We start from the raw sequence: 14,551 nt of genomic DNA, 5'->3' as shown, positions 1-14,551 counted from the left end.
GTGTGCAGGAGGCAGCTGATTGTTGCTTCTCTCATTGATGTCTCTAACTCTCTCTCTCTCTCCCTTCCTCTCTGTAAAAAATCAATAAAATATATTTTAAAAAATAAAAATAGATGTTAACTCACTCATGAGCAATACATGTAAAGCTCTCAGAATAGATATTATTGAACTCTTCCATGAAATGATTTGTAATGGATCTATTATTGAAGCTACCTTTAGAAATAATATATCTATAGATAACATTAAAATATATCTAAATGTGTGATTTTTTATCCTAAAAATGAGCATGTTCATAAATTAAATGGAGAAATTTTGAATATAATGGATGAAGATTTTCACATCTATTTGAGTAAGAATCCCTTTGTTTCAATGGATGGTGCAGAAAAGGAAAAATTTTCCATTGAATTTCTTAACAGTATTACTCCTTGGGGAATGCCATCTCATAAATTAAAATTGAAAGTAGGTGCAATCATCATGCTATCAAGAAATCTTAATGGTAAATGGGGTCTTTGTAATGGTACTAGATTTACTATAAAAAGATTGCAACCTAACATAATCAAAGCTGAAGTATTAAAAGATCTATAGAAGAAGAGGTTATTCTGATTCCAAGAATTGATTTGTCCCCGTCTGACACTGGCCTCCCACTTAAATTAATTAAAAGACAGTTTCCCATGATGTCAGAATTTTCAATTACTATTAATAAATCACAAGGCCAAAGTCTGGACAGACTAGGAGTATTTCTACCCGAACCAGGTTTTGGACATGGTCAGTTATATGTTGCTTTCTCTTGAGCTCAAAGAGTGTGTGATCTTAAAGTTGTAAATACTTCATCACAAAGGAAATTAGTCAAGCATCTGAAAGTGTTTTCACTCTTTTTTTAGAGGAAGGAAGAAGGGTAGAGTTAGGAACATCAATCAGCTGCTTCCTGCACACCCTCTACTGGGGATGTGCCCGAAACCAAGCTACATGCCCTTGACTGGAACCAAAACTGGGACCCTTCAGTCCACAGGCTGATGCTCTACCCATTGAGCCAAACCAGCCAGGGCATGTTTTTACTCTTAATGTGGTATACAGGGATATATTAGAAGAGGTTTAACCAATTTATTGGTCATTGTTGTTTTATTTATCAAATGTTGTTTTTATATCATGTTTTGTTGTTTTTATATCATGTCTGTGTTGTTGTTATATCATGTCTGACATCCCTCTCGCAGTCCAGGGCTCTCACAGTCTGTGCCCCTTGCTCCTTACTGCCCGCCTATATTGGAGGCAAAAGAGAATCCCATCATGGTTGCTGTGCTTGCCAGCCGTGAGCCTGGCTCCTGGCTGAGTGGTGCTCCCCCTGTGGAAGTGAACTGACCACCAGGGGGCAGACTCTCAATAAAGGAGCTGCCCCCTGGTGGTCAGTGCACATCATAACAACCGGTTGTTCTGCTGGTCATTCCACCAATTGATTGATTTGCATATTAGGGTTTTATTATATAGGATTTTCATATACATTTTACTAATTTTCTTTAATCTCTGACACTTCATTATAGAGAAAGGGTGAATAGAGATGTCAAAATATTTCTCCTAATTAATTTCCTTTCAATGTGCATGAATCTGAGCACCACTTGTATGTATATAAGCATAATCCATGGACACATACACTAGTGACCTGAAGGCCTGGGGTGGGGCAGGAGCCAGTGGACAGGGGCCAAGAGGAGGAAATGACAGACATCTGAAATATTCCCAAAAGTAAAAATAAATTAAAAAAAATAAAAACTAAGACATTAATAAAACCAGAAGGAACAGGTGTTTTGTAAAACAATCTTGGAAGTAATATGTCATAACTCTGCTCATTTCTATGTGTAAGAGGAGAGTCACAGAATTGAGCCCACCTTGCAGGGGAAGCAGTTGTTACAGAAGGCATGAGCAGGCAGAGGCAGGCTTGTGGGGTCAATTCCTCATTAATATTCCACGTAAATAATAATGCACTCCACCAACATGGCCCCACACAGGGTAGTGTGTCTCCATGTTCACTTACCATGTAAATTATATTCTACTTATACCTTCTATGACAAGCCTGTGTATGCACAATTTACCTGCAATCTATAGTTTCCTAACTCTTCCAGTAGTGCTTGCGTTTACTAACGAATTAGAATACAGGAATCAATGTGTTCACGTTTGGGAAATGCTTGCAAACAGCTTCCCTGCGGGAGTCGTCCAGCACGTTCCTGAGCCTGTGCAGGTCTGAGGGTGCGATGGCACGCATTGCCTGTGCCTGTGCCGGGGCGGCTTCCCTTCAGCTTTCAGATCTATGCGCCTTTCTCTCTTCCATTCTGTCGCAGGTGCGGGGTCTCCAGATGGACCACCGGGCTGCCTGGTCTCCTGCGCCCCCTTTGGGTTCAGCCAGTGGGAGATGTCAATGCGATGTCAGTGCCGCAGGGAGAGCGAATTGGACAGCTCCTTCCTCTGCAGGCAATGAGGCCCCTTGTGCAAAGAGCAGGGGAACAGTGCTGTCAAATTACTAAATATAGAGATTTTCCTTTAAAAATCTTCAGTGATTGCCCAGCTGGCATGGTTCAGTGATTGAATGTCAACCTAGAAACCAGGAGGTCACAGTTCAATTCCCTATTGGGGCACAAGCCTGGGTTGCAGGTGTGCAGGAGGCAGCCGATCAATGATGTTTCTATCTCTCTCATCATTGATGTTTCTATCTCTCTCTCCCTCTCCCTTCTTCTCTGAAATAAATAAAAATATATTTTTAAAAATGTTTAATGATATATAAATGTAATAGGATTAAGGGAGATACTTGAGTAACCATATAAATTTAAAAGTTACAAAAATATGCCAGCATCATAATTTTACATAATACAATACATGGATTTATGAATGTGATAACTTAAATGATCATAAAATATTGCAAATATTTTTATTAGATTATTAATAATCTAATAAATTTATACTTTTACCAGTCCCATTTCCAGTTGCTACCATTGAAAGTGACACCATTTGCTCTTGGCAAATGTAAAAGAGTAAGTCATTTTTGATAATTTTTCATTTTGAGTAGGACCTTCTGGCGGAGGAACTGTTATGGGAATTGTTAGGAGTATTTTATAGTCTGGGGCAACAATGATCTAGATTCTGGTACTTTTTTGGAAACATACAGGATCTGGCAAAAGTAAGTTTCCAGTTGTGAGTGGGTGAAACAGTCTATTCCTGTATTATTATTAATTGTTACATTATTTTCCATGTCAATAGCTGGGTATTTCAGTACTTCTAGATCTGATGATGACAGCGAGACAGTTTTTCTGAAAAGATATAAAGTTTTTCATACAAACCAGCTCTGTATAAGACTAAATTTTATTTTATTTATTTATTTACTTATTTATTTCAAGAAAAATGATTTTAAATATAATAATGTTACATACAATAAACATTATTATTTTAAGAAAAATGATCTTAAAGATACTAATACATTCAATAAACTTTAATATATCAAGAAAAACAATTTTAAATATGTTACATGCATTAAACATCAATTATTCAAGAAAAACATAATAGTACATGCAATATTCAAGAAAAATAATTTTAAGTATAATATTACCAAAATTATACTAACATAGTATATCACAAAAGTTGTAGGAAATATTAGAATTCTGCAAATAACAGGATTACTTTTATTATCTTCTAAAATATTTTTCCCCCTCTGGCCCCATTTTTGTTCAGCAGCTTATGTTGTTCTGTATATTCCACAAATATGTGAGACCACATATATTTATCTTTCTCCAGTTGGTTTGTTTCACTTAGCATGATGCTCTGCAGGTCCATCCATGCCGTTACAAAAGTTCCTTTTTTATAGCTGCGTGGTATTCCATTGTGTAGATGTAGCACAGTTTTCTGATCCAGTCATCTGCTGAAGGACACTTAGGCTGTTTCCAAACCTCAGCTATGGTGAATTGTGCTGCTATAAATGTAGGGATGCATATATCCTTTCTGATTGATGTTTCTGTTTCCTTGGGTATAGTCCTAGAAAACCTTCCCACTTCCATTTTTAATACACATTTTCCTCCAATCTAATAGTTAGATTGGAGGATGGCATTTTATGGTTCTGTTGACATTTCCCGTGTCTTGCGGAAGTCATACCAGAGACCAGAAGTGGCTTCTGGCTTCCATTTAAAATGCCTCTCACAAATTCAGTTCCTGTCTTCAATTACAGAAGAAATTTAAGCATTTTCTCCATCATTCATAATTGATGTATCTGAAGTTCCCCATGAGTGTCATTTCCTGTCAAACCAGATTCTCCTAATTTCCATTTCTCAGCCTGTGGGTATGTAGTTTGTGCTACGCAGCAGTTTTTAAAGCCAGAGAGTCTAAACTCCGAGGCTCTCATGTAGTGCCCATCCTTTACTTTGTAACGACTTCCTGGTACATCCGCCCGGGAGCGCAGCCCAGCCACACATGCGAACACCTGTGCTGTCTGTCCTGCTTGTCACCCGAGCTTCCTAGGGCTGCGAAGAGAAGCAGGCACCTCTTGGCTGCAGCTGGTGATTCGCACCATTGATAACAGAACATCAGCGACAGACAGGAGAACTGGAGACAAAGTCAGCAAAGACACAGAGCAAGTCAGCTTCATTAGCCAGTAAGGTCCAGTCAGCACATACAGAACATGCCATTCACAAAGCCGACATTACAGAATAAGCGTGTTATACAAGTTAAGACATTCCATTAAATATATATATATATATATATATATATATATATATATATATATATTATTGATTTTTACAGAGAAGAAGGGAGAGGGATAGGGAGCTAGAAACATTGATGAGAGAGAAACATCGATCAGCTGCCTCCTGCATACCCCCTAATGGGAATGTGTCTGCAACCATTGTTCATGCCCTTGACCAGAATCAAACCTGGGTCCTTTCAGTCTGCAGACTGACACTCCATCCACTAAGTCAAACCAGTTTCAGTCATTCCATTTTTCCTAAAGGTCTGCAAACATCATGCAACTCTATAAATAATATCTGCTTTACTATGAGGAACCCTCTGTACTTCGAGTTTGTTTATTCATCTCCATCCCAGCTGGCAGCATCTATACCATCACCTCTGCACAGTAGCAACACAATCTATGAAAAATCAAGATAGAAGTGCTAACAAACACACTTTTCCACAAAGGTTACTAAGCTCAAGAACAAATAAATCACTATCTATGTAGTTAGTCAAACTCTAACTTCTACAGTAATTCTTTTATTGTTGTTTTTGTAGCACCTAAAAATTCTTTCCACCTTTTATTAGTAAACTAGTGGCCCAGTGCATGAAATGTATACACATTAAAAGGTGGACCTAGAGTGAAATCCCTGCCCAACCATTGCGCCTCAAACTTTTGTGAGACCCAGACCCAGCTGTCCCCCACCCATTGGGCTAGATCCAGACCCAGCCAGTCTTACCCTGTCAAGCCCCACCTGGCAGGGGACATAGCCTCAGGTGCCCTGGCCTGGTGCCAGGAGGAGGGGTGTGGCCTGAGGTTTCCCAGATGGGCTGGGGGGCATACCTTGAGGTCCCCTGTCAGGCCCCACTGGGGCAGGGGAGGGCGTAGCCTCAGGTCCCTGCTGATTGCCCATTAAGGCTCCTTAAGGGAACTTGGCCTCAGCTGTGGGTACAGCCATCTTTGTGATGGAGTGATGGCCAATTTGCATATTCACTCTTTTATATAGGACTAGAGGATGAACTGTGCATGGATTTGTGCACCAGTGGGGTCCCTTGGCCTGGCCAGTGGGGATCAGGCCAAAACTGGCTCTCTGGCATCCCTTGAGAGGTCCCAGATTGCCAGAGGGTGCAGGCCAGGCCAAAGGATCCCACCGGTGCACAAATCCATGCACCTGAATTCTAGTGTGCCATATGATCTTTGGTTAATTTCTTCCCACCTTTCCCCCTACCCCCTCCCTCTGAGATTTATCAGTCTGTCCCATGTTTCCATGCATGTGGTTTTTGCTCCTGCATTGAGCATCTGCCCCCTGGTGGTCAGTGAGTATCATAGCTACTGACCATGGTCGGCCGGTTGGCTGGTCACTTAGGCTTTTATATATATATATTGGCTACAGTGTAAACTGTCCCTTAAACATTTCCACTTTTACAAAAATCAAAGCACAATTGGATACTCACAGCCATAGAAAATGAGTCCAGAAAAGAGCTGACACCCTTCATGAAAATTAACTAAAAATGGACCACAGTCCGAATGTAAAATGCAACACCATTCAGTCCTGGGAAACACCACGGAGGAATGCAGACGACCTGGGATACAGTGGTCACCCTCAGACAGAGCACCACGGGCTTGGCCAGGAAAGAACTAAGATGCAAACTGATTAGGTTTAAAACGTACGCTCCGTCCGAGGAAGACCATGTGAGGAGGAGGGGAGGGCAAGGCCCGGAGCAGGAGAAAATAACTGTAAAAGGCACAGCTGATAAAGGGCCCTCATGCAGGATCTTCAAGTAAGGAAATGCCCAGCCGGCATGGCTCAGTGGTTGAGTATTGACATATGAACCAGGAGGTCACAGTTTGATGTTTGATTCCCAGTCAGGACACATGCCAGGATTGTGGGCTCCATCCCCAGTGTGGGGTGTGCAAGAGGCAGCTGGTCAATGATCCTCTCTCATCAATGTTTCTAACTTTCTATCCCTCTCTCTTCCTCTCTGTAAAAATTTAAAATAAGACTATTTAAAGAAAATTACCATATCATGCTCCCTAACTCCTCATGCATATTCCTTCTCCATCCATGATCATTAGGAAGAAAAATATAGCATTTCACATATTAAAGGGGTCCTTTAATAATTAATAATGCCACTTGCCCTGGTCTGACAAATAAAGCCAGGCAGACAGACAAACACCCACGATCACTGGACTCAGGAGCCATCAGCCATGTCCCACACTCAGGTTTCCTGCAGTGACAGCTTCTAGAACCTCTCACTGTAACAAGTGATGTTTCCAGTTGTTTGCTAATTTACTTACATAAGAAGATAACGTTTTGATTGGTTTATAAGAACAGGTCACCTACAAACAAATTAGACTTACAAACTGGATTCGCTCTTGCTCTCCATTATCCTGCATTTCTCTCTCAGAGCAGCTCCTCCCACCATGCGTGGCGTTTCCTCTGAATCCTGTGGGCACCCGGAGCGTGGCCCTCAGGCGTCCTCTGCGCGGGCCTCCTCTTGCCTTAGAGCTCAGTGAGGAGGCACCCAGCATGGTTCCAGCTCCCACCACCTGCCAAGCTCACAGGCTGTCTCCTTCCTCACTGCACCTCCAGTGAATGCCCTGCCCCTCCTTCATAGCCTGGTGCACTTCTGGTGTTGCAAGGACAGTGCATTTGCATGTACATGTGTATTCACATGTGTGTGTGTGTGTGTGTGCATTTGTTTTATGCTCTCCTGGAGGCCCGATGCATGGAATCTGTGCAAGAGTAGGCCTTCACGCCCCAGCTGCTTCGCAGTCCCATGGCCCTGCCCCCTGCCCACTGGTCATTCCGGAAGGTATTCTGCCATCTGGTCTAATTAGTATATTAATGCTTCATTTACAGGATTGGGATAATGCAACTGCTCGCTCTATGCTTCCTCCATATTCACATACCAGGTAACCTGTGATGGAGACCCTGTGTGCATCCTGGCTTTCTTCCCATTTGGAAGATGCCACATCCCTCACTCCTCCCCAAACAGGCCTGAGATCCTCCTTCCCCAGCGTCTGTCTGCTGGGAGCAGGTGCAGCTGCAGCCAGAAGCCAGGCAGCGGAGCAGGGGGACTGTGTCTGGCTAGACTAGGCCAGACCACAGGGTGGTGAAGACAGTGAGGTGTGACTTTCCCACAGCATGAGCAGCTTCAGCAAGGCCCTGGGATGAGCTGGTCTGCCTTCCCAAGACTCCACTGGCTTTTGTGTGAGAGCATCTTAAGTGTAAGTGGTAAGTAGAAATCTGCTTAGAGGCTGTTATGACAGCACAGGTATAGATTATAGTTTCCTGGCTGGGGGGCAGGGGCAGTGGAGAGACAGGGGGGAGGAGGACTGGGGGAGAGTGAGAGCTGTGGGGAGGAAGGCTGGGAGAGAGAGGGATGGGGGAGGAGGGATGGGGGAGAGAGAGGGATGGGGAGGAGAGATGGGGAGAGAGAGGGATGGGGAGGAGGGCTGGGGGAGAGAGAGGGATGGGGAGGAGGGCTGGGGGAGAGAGAGGGATGGGGAGGAGGGCTGGGGGAGAGAGAGGGATGGGGAGGAGGGATGGGGAGAGAGAGGGATGGGGAGGAGGTATGGGGGAGAGAGAGGGATGGGGAGGAGGGCTGGGGGAGAGAGAGGGATGGGGAGGAGGGCTGGGGGAGAGAGAGAGGGATGGGGAGGAGGGATGGGGGAGAGAGTGGGATGGGGAGGAGGGATGGGGGAGAGAGAGGGGTGGGGAGGAGGGATGGGAGAGGAGGAGGGCTGGGGGAGGAGGGATGGGGGAGGAGAGGCAGGACTGTGTGGTTTGAGGACTCACAGGTGGACCTAGGTGAATGCTGATGACAACATAGACCCATGGCCGGTGTCCCGGGTTCTGACTGGAGAGCCTGCATGGCTTTAATAATAGCTGTTTGATTCTCAGAGATTAGAGAATATATTATTTCATTTACAGATAGAGGATCCCGATTTATATGCTAATTTTCTATGCAGATAAGAATATTGAAGATCTCAGAAAAGTAGGGAGTTGTTCAAAGTCACGTGGGTAGTGAGCAGCAAGCTGCACCTGTCACAGATTCACAGCCACGCACCCCACAGGCCCCCAGGAGGTAAAGTTACTCTCCACAGTGCAGGCCGTTGTTGTTTTTGTTTTACTATGTATTTTTATTGATCTCAGAGAGGAGGGGAGAGGGAGAGAGAGAAAAACATCATGATCAGAGAATATCATTGATTGGCTGCCTCCTGCACACCCCCCAATGGGGACTGAGCCCACAACTCAGGCCTGTGCCCTTGACTGGAATCAAATCTGGGACCCTTCAGTCCACAGAATGACGCTCCATCCACTGAGCCGCACCGGCCAGGGCCCGACCATTTTTTCTCTCCCTCAGGCACCATGTCCTGGAGCTGGTCAGCGGGCACTTAGGGGAAGAGGGGGCCTAAAGGTCTTCAAGCCAGCGAACCAGGGCCTGGTGACAAGGCACTCAGCAGAAGGCAAATGTTCTATGTTGTGTGTGGTTATGTTCTATGCGAGCTTGGAGCTTTAAGAGCAGATCGGCCTGGTAACCGCTTCAGAGGCATCGAGGCCGCGGGGAGAGTTCAGGGCTGGGACATTCCGGTGTCCTTGGGTTTATCTCCTGTGAGCATGTGTGGGACCTGCTGGACAGGAACGCAGTTCAGTGAAGCGTCTGGTCATGTCTGTCCTTGGACCCTTTTCCCGGAGGCGGGATTTCTCTTTAATACTAAAAATGTCCTCTTTCTACACAAAAGCTGACCATTTTCCCACATCAAGGAGAATTCAAAGACTTATGTTCAGTGAAAGGATCTGTGAGAATTGGGAAATTTAGTGTCTTTGATTTGTAAAGTCTCAAGCGAAAGGGAAAGGAAGGAAACAGACATTTTTGAAGCAGTGGGAGCCTGGACCAGCTGCCCGGGCAGGGGCGGCAGGAGCAGCGGCCAGGGCCACTCAGGGAGCAGCCAGGCGTCCACTGCTCCTCACTCAGTGAGCAATGTGGGCCGGAAGGACACCTGTGTCCGGGGGAAGTCGGTAAAACTGCAGACACAGAGAGTGTGTGATTCCAGACACATGGTTAGAAACAACGTGGAAGATTATGCATGCAGACATGCAGATATTTAAATAACATTCTTGGAGATTCTGACAGTTACAATGGATGGAAATGTTTTGGGTCAGGGCACATGCCCGGGGTTGCAAGCTCTATTCCCAGAAGGGGGCATGCAAGAGGCAGCCAATCCAGGATTCTCTGTTATCATTGATGTTTCCATCTCATGTTCCCTCTCCCTTTCTCTCTGAAATGGATAATAATATATATTTTTAAATCTAATGTTGAGCATCACCTCTCTCTGTCTTCCAGTTTCTTTATGTTATTTTAGACATTCTTCACACACAGCTTCCGATGTCCGCTGCAGGCTCATCTGGCCCGTCCACGTCTATGGGTAGGCATGTGATTACCTGAGACTAAGGACCACCCAGCCCCCCACGGCCATACAGTCATTTGCAGTCACTTACCAACAGAGGTTCCTAACGTTTGATCAAAATTCAGGGACATCATATGTAAAGAAAATTTCTTTTAAGTAACACAGCTGATAGGCGTTTTTATTCCCTTTTATTTACCCAATTTCAGTAATTGACTTACCCAGGCTTTAAAAAAATCCATAGTGATAGAATGTACACATACGCCCTTTTCCCGTCATTTCCCGGCGCCTTAGTTTGCTAGGCTTCTGGGGCTTGGGGGTTGTGGTGCAGGCCTGGTGTGACTGCTGCTAAAGGTGGCCTTCTGGCCGGACTGGGGGACACGGTGCTAAGGAGCTGGGGAAAGCGTGGCTCAGGGCCCTGGAGGGAGACTAATGAGGCTGGTCCCACTGGGATTCGGGGTCACAGCCAGCGCCGCCCTCAGAGCCCTGCCTCGGCCTCACCTGCTGGGAGGGAGTGTTATTGACCACGCAGAAGTGGGGCACGCTGATGCTTTAATCGTTTTTATATCACTGAGGCTTCAAAACCCATTATGTGAGGATTATAAACTCTGTTTGCAACTGGGTCCTGAATTGATGTGTGATGTAAGTCAACAGAGACTCTGGGAAATCAATCAGAATCGCTAAGCCTATTAAAATGAGCTTATTTATTTTTAATTGTTCATATCTCAGCTCTCGGAGATGCCACCTCACCCATAACACTTACATTGTATGGATGTGGCAATAATTTCCCCAGGTGGCCACTGGCCGGCTCTGTCTCCTGCACATCATTTTCTAACAGCCCACTGTCCTGACCTCCAAGTTCACCCATCCCTAGGGACGTGTGTTCTGTTCTTCCCATAACTGTATCAGTAAGAACATTTAAAAATAAACCTTTACAAGAGAGAGATAAAACACGGTGCAGGAGCGCACACAGAGTTTAGGAGCCGCGTGCTTGCAGGAGCTGCGGAGTAGCTGTGTGTGTGCATGTGGGGGAAGGTGAACTTCCTGTGTTCTCCTGCAATCCTGTGCACCTAGAGGCTAAGGAGGCCCCACCTGACCAGCTGAGGGGAGGCTGTGGGAGGTTGTGTAACTCCATGAGTAACATAACCACAAAGGGTGGTCTGAAATTAAACATTTGACTACAAACAGATTATGATGGAAGTCATGTCCTAGGCCAGGATTTTCCCTGACAAAGATCAACTTCCACCTTTCCTGAGCCCACTATGTTTTTGCCTCTAAGATAACACACCTGTGAGACCTCTGGGCAACTTGTAGCTTCCCTGTTGTGTTTTTGGACTTCTCAGGGCACAACAAATGGCACCAGGGCCTTCCCTCAATGTCACTGTCATTGTTAATTGTCAACTGTTAATTACCTTAAAGTATCCTGTACACATCTCTGTAAAAGAAGCACATGTCCATCATTTCATTTTACACCCTATCCCAGAGGTTTCCCCACTTTGCTTTCTCCCCCCTCCCTAATCTATCACCACTGGATTTCATATAACTCACTTATGTATTTTTCCTTTTGATGGTAATTTATAAAAACAAGGTATGAACTCCCCATTCTTCGGAGCAGTATCTCAATTCATTGAGGTTCTGCTTCCCAGCATATGTCCACAGTTTGGCTCAAATAAACCCACAAAATTCTTCAGAGGTCTGAATGGTGTTTATATTAACAAGGCATCGTTTGGTGATTAATGTGTGGTATAAGTAAATAATACTATGTTATATATCTCTTAATGATTCGAAACCTACTCTCTTATGTAGTGTCATTGAATAATGCAGGACAGAGCGAGAGAGACGGGGCGGGGGAACATGAGTCATACACTAACTTGTGGAAAATGTGGTTTGGGAATGCAAAGACCTAGAGCCCAAAGTGTGATTCTCTGCTAACCAGTCAGACCTCTTAATCTCTCAGTTTCTTTAGGCCACTCAGCTTCTACTTCTTCAAAGACTGCAAACAAGTACAGCCACTGACGGTATCTTACCGCACTGTGACTCCCACTGTCAGAGAGAGTGAGAAACATTCATGTGAGAGAAACAAATCGATTGGCTGCCTCCTGCACACACCCTAACCAGGGCCAGGGATCAAGCCTGCAACCTGAGCATGTGCCCTGGACTAGAATGGAACCTGGGGGCCCTCAGTTATAGGCCAACACTCTATCCACTGAACTGAACCAGCCATGGCCATTGTATATATTCTTGACACTTAGTTCAAATGGGACCTTCTCTGAGAAATTATTTCTAATAACATTCCCCCTTTCCCTTCAAGGATGTTCAACAGCTTCTGCTCTCTGGTTCTAGCATTTTACATAAACACTACAGGCCCAGTGCATGAAATTTGTGCATGGAAAGTGGGGTGGTCCCTCATCCTGCCCTACACCTTCGATCCAGGACCCCTCAGGGGATGCCCCACTGCTGGTTTAGGCCTGATCCCTGGTGGCACTCAGGCATCTCTTGCAATCCATGATCACTGGCTTCTAACTACTTGCCTGCTGGCCTGCCTGCCTAATCGCCCCTAACCTCCTCTGCCTGCCTGCCTGATGCCCCTAACTGCTCCCCTGCCAGCCTGACCACCCCTAATTGCTCCCCTGACAGCCTGATTGTCCCCTAACTGTTCCCCTGCCAGCCTGATCACTCCTAACTGATCTCCTCTGCCAGCCTGATTGCCCCTAACTACCCTCCCCTGCCAACCTAATCTCCCCTAACCACCTCTGCCTCAGCCTCAGCCCCCACCACCCTGGCTTTGTCCGGAAGGATCTCTGTAAGATGTCTAGTCTAATTAGGATATTACCCTTTTATTAGTATAGACTAGAGACTCAGTGCATGACATTCGTGCACTGGGAAGGGGGAAGGTCCTTAGCCTGGCCTGTGCTCTCTCGTAGTCCAGGACTCTTTGGGATATGTCTGCCTGCCGACTTGGGCCCACTCCCAGCAGTCAGACATCCTTAGAGAGGCTCCTGCCACTGCCACTGCATTTGTAGCCATCATCCTGGCCTGTGGCTGAGCAAAGTTCCCCCTATGAAAGCAAACTGACCACCAGGGGGCACTTCCTGTGTTGAGCATCTGCCCCCTGGTTGTTAGTGTGTGCCATAGTGACCAGTCGTTTTGCCTTTAGGGTCAATTTGCATATTTCCATTTTATTATATAGGATTCAACACACTGTCGGGTTGGCATGTACACAGAGAGGTGGTAAGTTCCATAGAAAATGAGGCGAATAGTCTCAACTCTGTCTGGAGAGAGAGAAAGCCTCACACGAACGATGCCATGGTGGGTGGGACTTGAAGAGCAAAAGACTGTCCCTGTTGGGCAAGAAAAAGGTCCCAAGCTAAAGGCTCTCCATCAGAGGCTCCGCCTGAGGGGGAGGAGGAGGAGAGGAGCTGAGGGAGGCTTTTCCCTTGTCAGCCCTGGCCCAGCTAGGACAAACTCCCTCTGCCCTATTGGAGTTCACTATGGAAAAAGGTCTACAGGAGCCATGAGATGTCACTGAGAGCCCTTGCTAGTGTGGCTCAGTGGGTAGAGTGTCAATCTGGGGACTGAAGGGTCCCAGGTTCGACTCCAGTCAAGGACAAATGTCTGGGTTGCAGATTCAATCTGCAGATTGATGCTCCCATCTCTCTGTCTTCCTCTCTGAAATCACTGAAAATATTTTTTTTAAATGTATCTAAATTTTTCATTTACCGTGTCCAATATGCAATGAGAAATTATGTGAAAAATAAGGAGAAAAGGGCAAATGACTGAAAAAAATAAACAACCAGACTGGCAGGTGTGGCTCAGTGGTTGAGCATTCACCTATGAACCAATAGGTCACAGTTTGATTGAAGGTCACAGCACATGCCCAGTTTGGGGGCTCAATTTCTAGTGTGCAGGAAGCAGCCGATCAATAATTCTCTCTCATCATTAATGTTTCTCTCTCTCTCTCCCTCTCCCTTTCTCTCTGAAACCAATAAAAATATATTTTAAATAAATAAATAAATAAATAATAAAATGTGTTGTGGTGACATTGATTAATAAAATGACGTAGGTTTCGAAGTGTACAATTCTGTATATTGTGTTGTGTGCCCATCACCTGCAGCCTGATATCCTTCCAATATCATGTGTGTGATCCCCTGCACCCTTTACTACCCCACCCCCTTCTCTCTGGTAGCCACCACACTGTTGTCTTTGAGTTTTTGTTTTTCTTTCTTACTATTTGTTGCTTTCAGGTTTATACCCCAAACGAGTGAAATCATTTGGTTCTTAACTCTTTCTGTCTGATTCATTTCGTTTAACATGATATTCTCAATCCATCCATGTTGTCACAAATGGCAGTATTTCAACTTCTATGGCTGAGTGGTGTTCCATTATGTATATGCACCACATCTTCTTTGCCAATCCTCTAGCGAAGGACATTTCCGTCTCCATGTC

This window comes from Pipistrellus kuhlii, unplaced genomic scaffold, assembly GCF_014108245.1.
Source record: "Pipistrellus kuhlii isolate mPipKuh1 unplaced genomic scaffold, mPipKuh1.p scaffold_m20_p_21, whole genome shotgun sequence".
Classification (NCBI taxonomy): Eukaryota; Metazoa; Chordata; class Mammalia; order Chiroptera; family Vespertilionidae; genus Pipistrellus; species Pipistrellus kuhlii.
This window is presented reverse-complemented; position numbering follows the sequence as displayed.